Raw genomic sequence first — 6,139 nt, 5'->3', positions numbered from 1 at the left:
AAACTGTAAATTATAGTGTCTGTCCAAATAATATTTTGTACTTATAGTGAAACTAACCTTGGATGATGGGTTAGTAGACTAAAAGCTTTAGGAATCCAAAGTCCAACATATAATAAGTACCCTGTATCAAGATTGATGCAAAACAAGTGAAATTTGACCTTTTTAGAGAGATTTAGCAAAAAAAACACTTCTGGGGTCATTTGGGTGGATTTTCCATATCTCTGGCCCCCCTTGCTCGATTTTGCTGATTGACATCTCTTTCTGACCGTCAGAGCCAATGGAATCGAGGGGAACTCCCACACACTCCTTATTTGGTAATGTGTGTGTGTGAGACTGACGCATAGCCAAAACCGGAAGCTGCGATACCTCTGGTGGCTACCATTAGCAGCTAACTTTTACTCTCCGATTTTTACATAAAAATGGTCAATGCTCAGGATGAGTTTAGCTTGTTCTCGCTGTATCGCCGACCCGGAAATCTGTCCGCTCCTCGCAGCAACGAGCCTAGCAACGTCCCGACCAATCAGAGCACACTGGGCTCACAGGGAGGGGGGGCAGGAGCTCCAACAAGCCGTTTAGGACAGAGAGTGACGTACAGACTATACAGAGATGCTGTTAGAGAAACCAATGTGAGTTTGGAACATTGAACAATATACATTTATTCTAGTAGACCTCAATAATGGAACTATGATCAGTAGAAATGGCCATGACATGGGCCCTTTAAGAGTATAGGGTCTCTTTTAAAACCCCTTTCATCGTGTATTGACAATCAACATGAATCCTTAGTGATGGATTTACTTTACGTCACCGTCTGAGAAACAGCAGGAGGATAAAGCTTACTCACTCAAACATAGGCATTCAGAATGAAGATCAAACGGTGTGTTGGGTACAGTGAAACACGTTAAGTGCAGCCACAAAGCATCTGTTAGCACATCCATCATGAAGAGGCTGCAAATGTGCTTTTTGAATTGCTGGAAAATCACAACATCTCGTATAAATGACCCTGAGGCTGGAGCACGAAGACTGCTTTTACTTTAGCTGTCATGTGAACGTTTGGTTGATTAGAAGACATATTTCACTATTCTCTGTTGCAGGCATGTACATGTATTTCCTCTATTAAAACAAACAGCTCCAGGCCCTGTGAGATTGTTTCTCCTCCCATTACACAGTCTATATTGCAAATACATTTTATTTTGTTGTTGGACGATAGCTCCGAGGTTTTGTCATGCCGCTCATGAAGACACTTCTAAGACACGAGCAAACAATCTGAAGAGGTGCAAACAGTCTGGGTTGATCTTGCTACCACTTAGCAGATATGCAGGAGAAAGAGAGCTGTGCACAGGTGTGTCGTCGTCCCCTCTGAATAATAAGGGAGGCAGAGTCTATTTAAACACTATCTCCGTGACCTCTTGGCGCCCGGCAGATGTTCGGGGATCTACAGGATTAACCGCCGCCTCTCCGGTAAACTGATTCATAATAAATAGTAGCTTTGAAAAGAGCACATTGAAATGAAGGAGCTAGTTCTGGGTCAGAGACAAACATTGAATACAGGGACACCTCTAATGTCCATAGTGTTAACATCGTGGCTCGTTTGCAGAAGGAGAACGGGATGAATGTGAGGGCTGGAAGACATCCGTTTCCCCCCAGAATGCACCTGAACCTTGCTTCACATTGTGTGCTACATCCATGGTGGATTCCTCTATTATATTTAATACAAAGCCAGAAAGGTGTGTGAGATTCTTCTCTTCACTGTAAAGCATTCCCTGCTGTTAAAGGACCTTTACATTCGGCGTAACAGCAGGCAATATGTCCCGTCTCATTACCTGCTAGAAAAGACTTGATTTCAAAAGGATAAATAATAAGAGGAAGAACACACTCTTTTAACTGTACACTGCAAGGAATGTTGAACGATATAATATGGAACCTTTCTGCGTTGTGTACAAAAGACAACCTGTACACTTTTCAAAACCACAGATCTGTAATTGTAGTTTCCTGTAACGGCTCCCAAACGTTTGTGTTGTTTTTAAACCAAATTCTGCCTCTTGGTTGTGATTTAGAGCCCCATAGTCGTATAGAGGGGATCACAGGAGAGACACTGCTCTATACCAACTATCAAACTGATTTGTTTTCTTTGTATTTCCCTTCAGCGGCTAACAGAAGCTCTCCTGCCTCTTTCTGTTCTTTTATTTAGAAACCTCCCACTGTGTGCAGTCAGAAGAGCTTCTGGAAACGACATGCTGGGTGTCGGCGTCCTTCCATCGAATTTTAAAATCTAATATAAGCACTCGAGGTAAATACTGCCTTCACACATTGCAGGTAAATACATTTACGTGGACCCTAAGGAGAAGAACAAATAAAACCACTCGGAAAGAACGAGGCCTTTTCTCAGCTTTCTTTAAGCCTATAATAATGGTTATTTTAAAGCTAACAATTTAACGTGGTTTTCTCAGAGCTGCTGTTGTCGGGAAAACACATAAAACACTCCATAAAGCATGGCGTATTTGTGAATACAAATCAAAGCGTGTGCCACCTTTAATTACATTTGAATGCGTCATGTTTTATTACCTTCAAAGATATGTTATGCATCATAGAAAGCAGGTTTAGGACTTCATAAATGAAAGCCTCATGCAGCTGAGATGAAGCTGCATCATTGGAGATAAATCAGGATCAGATTTAGCTCCAACCTTGCCTGACGGTTGAAGTAACACTTTTCTAAGGTAGCTGTGAAATACCATACATCACTAGCTAAGTGCAAAAACAAACGTCCTTGGCAGATAATGCTCCGTACACTTTCCTCTCAGCGACACATTTCTCGGAAACTATTTCTGCTCGTACATCACAGCGTAAGAAGGTGATCTTTGAAGCCCAAAATAGTAGTACTGACGAGTCCAAATCACAAATATGACATTCACAAAGCAGGGAGAAAACATTCCATCTGTTAACTCGCAGCCTTCAGCTCTGACATGTCCGAGCCGAGGCCTCACACTCTGATATGGCAGATGTGACTGAAAGTTGGTCTTTGTGGTCGGACACATTCTTTGGAAGCCTGCATGGCATTAGCTCATGTCTCCCTCTTTGGAAGCTGTCACTACAGCCCAGTTTCTCCGCAGCTGACTGCTATTCCCCCCGCTTCGTTTCCCCGGACCCCCTGCTGCTCGCCGCACAGTTTAGCTATCAACCTTTTGACATTTAGCTGCTCTCCTGCAGCCCTGGCACTTTCCTCTGCCCAGGTACAAACGCAGCGCTGTCCTGTTTCCTCTGTGAGAGTGTTTGGCAAAGAGAGCAACATCTTAGTGCAGCAGTGGAGGGTTTGGGGAATGTGTGTTGACCAGAAGTGTTGCCCTCTCTAGTTTGCCGTGGAAAAGGAATAGTGAAAACACATCAGAGGACCAGAGAGGCAGAAAAATATCAGACCATTTTTATCTACCATTTCCTTTGCAAAGAAGGCAGGGTAACCTCTGACACCATTTATTTTGAACTAGTCAAATAACCACCGTTTTTGTGTCGACAACTTATAGCTGTTTTCCCCGTTTCCAGTCGGAAAGCCCAGCAGTGTGTTTCCAGAAAGCTTTTCCTGCAATCATAGCGGTGGCAGATCCTGTTGATAGGTGCCCAAACTCATGTCCTTTTAGGAGGCAATTACAAAGTGACTTTTGGAGGATTTGTTGCTAAACCCCTCTCTCTCTCCACAGCCTCTCCAATAAAGCAGCAATGACAAGGATGCTTGCTGAGAAAGGCTGCTAAACTCTAAAGGACATTCTTATATAATCATCAATATGAAACAACTGGGAATGGATTGAGCAGGGACCAAAGGCATGTAAATTACAGATATCTTAAAAGAGAATGGCGTTCAGAGAATGTTAAATCCACTCTCAGTCTTTTGGTCCTCCGATCTATTTCTCACCATGTCCTCCCCTCTGACTTCACTCCAGTGATTGGGCCTCAAAAGGGACAGAGTCTCTCGATTAATATGTTTATATCCGTGTGTGTGTGTGTGTGTGACACAGAAAGAGTGTGAGGAAGGAGGAGAGTTTTTTCAAGGCCCATCTCCTTATCTAGAACCAATTTCTATGCAAATGCTACGACCTGATTTGAGAGGCGACCATTGTTCGGTGGGGGCATGCAGAGCTGGGTTTAAGGTGTCGCAGAACTCGGCATAGAAGCACCGCACATGCTCATATTTCCTGCTCTGACAAACTCGCCCTTTGATGCATTTCAGTGCAGCGGCATGTGACTGCAGGGCGATATTTCACATGTTGTGACAAACAGCTGTGGGGGTTGAAGAGGACGAAAACTAACCGTGAGACTGCGGGGAAATGTTCCTCCTGGCCAATGGGGCAGAAACCTGAACGCTCATATTTCTTTAGCCACTACCCGACGCCCCGGAGCATCGTTCAGGTAACGGATATCTCCGTCTGCTTGTTGCAGTGTTTCTCAAGCGGGCAGCACCTCTCATCCAGCGCTACAGGGGACTCGAAACCATTCCTGTTAATGGTTGTCGGCCATGATGGTTAGCTGCTGTTGTTGTTGCACAGCAGGATTTCTAGGCTGCAGTGAAAGCAGAACAGAGAGAAATGTATAAATAGACTACGAAGGATTTGCTCAGAGATTTGCCGCCTTGTTCACTTGCCGTCCTTCACACACTCTTGCCCACTTCTTCACACACAGATCTTTGTAGCAGTGTGTTGACCCCTATGTCCCTCGTGCGTTCCTAGATGAGTTCAGAAACTTCCATCTGATGTACGTCCATCCTCTGTGGGTTCGTCCGTCACACCTTCAATAAGGTTTTACCGATCACTATGCGAGCGTGCATGCACGGAGGGAAAGCTTTGTAGTTAATTACAGTCTCGCTGACACATGCTTCTATAGATCAGCGGTGCTCAAAGTCCCGTTCGGGGGCCACTTGCAGCCCATGAAAGACTTCCGAGTGGCCCTTGAACATTTGACAGCATAAAAAAACACGAAATTCATGTGGATCCATAATTAATGTTTAATAACTTCATCCAGAGTTGCAGTGCTTTTAATCTGGGACATGGCTCTCCTTATGGAAGGTCAACTTCCAAGTAATAAGCTGCTGAAGTATTATTTAAAAGATGTCTGGAAATATAGTCTTTATAACTTACAATTTAGCAAACGTTACATTTCATTTGGAGCGTTAGGGTACGTTTTTTTTTAGGACATATGACAAATGTTAGAGCCAGTGTTTTTTTGTTTATAAAAAGGGCCATCTAATTGTAGTCAATTACGTATAAAAGGACTACAATCCCCATGGCACCTCTTCTAAAGAGACAGAGATGGGAAAAGACACCGTCGAGGCACAGTTTTTAAACGTTAAGATACCGTTGAAGTTACAGAAGCATATACTTAGAAAGAAAGAAAGACTCCCTAAGTTGTTTATGGTTTTATTTGAGTTCTTCCTCCTTTGTTTGATTTGTTTTGACTATCGTAAAGGTACTTTGTTACATGTGTGAAAAGTTTGTTATTTTATTTTGAGCTAACCCATTGCACAATATCATCCAACAATCAGAGGCCACGCACGTCATCAAATGTGAGTAAAACTAATATAAAGGAAGGTAAACGCGCCACGACAACAAATATAAGTCCAGTATTTATCACTTTATGTCCTTTTCGCTCTGTTTTGGTCCCCACCACTTCTTCTAAATGCTAAATGATCCACAATGATCCTTTGTCCTTCATAATCAATGTGCATTAAAGCATCTTTGGTGCCATACCTGTCACACAAATAATAACAAACCATTAACAACCATCCTATTTGTCGATTCAATCCTTCAAATGTCCCTTACTCTGCAATCAGATTAAGCCAAAGTGATCTGGATGAGTCATGTGAGGAGAGGCCTTCATTTCCCCCTCTCAGATAAGAATCAAAGAGGGATGAAATGCAAATGATTGAAGCAATTATTGTGCAGTTTTAGTGGCAAGCCTGGATGGGTACATTTCCACTTAATGTCATGCATTTAGAAACCTAAACCAAATAACCTTGAAACCCACTCTGACACTTTGAGTTCTGCACAACAACGCTGACTTGTCCGTGGATTAACAGAGACAATTATAGAGAGGACACACATGCTGAATAACAACAACACAAGACCTGTTTAAACGGCTGAACGAATCAGAGAAGTAG

The sequence above is a fragment of the Gymnodraco acuticeps genome, unplaced genomic scaffold (genome assembly GCF_902827175.1).
Source record: "Gymnodraco acuticeps unplaced genomic scaffold, fGymAcu1.1, whole genome shotgun sequence".
NCBI lineage: Eukaryota > Metazoa > Chordata > Actinopteri > Perciformes > Bathydraconidae > Gymnodraco > Gymnodraco acuticeps.
Note: the sequence above shows the minus strand (reverse complement) of the source record.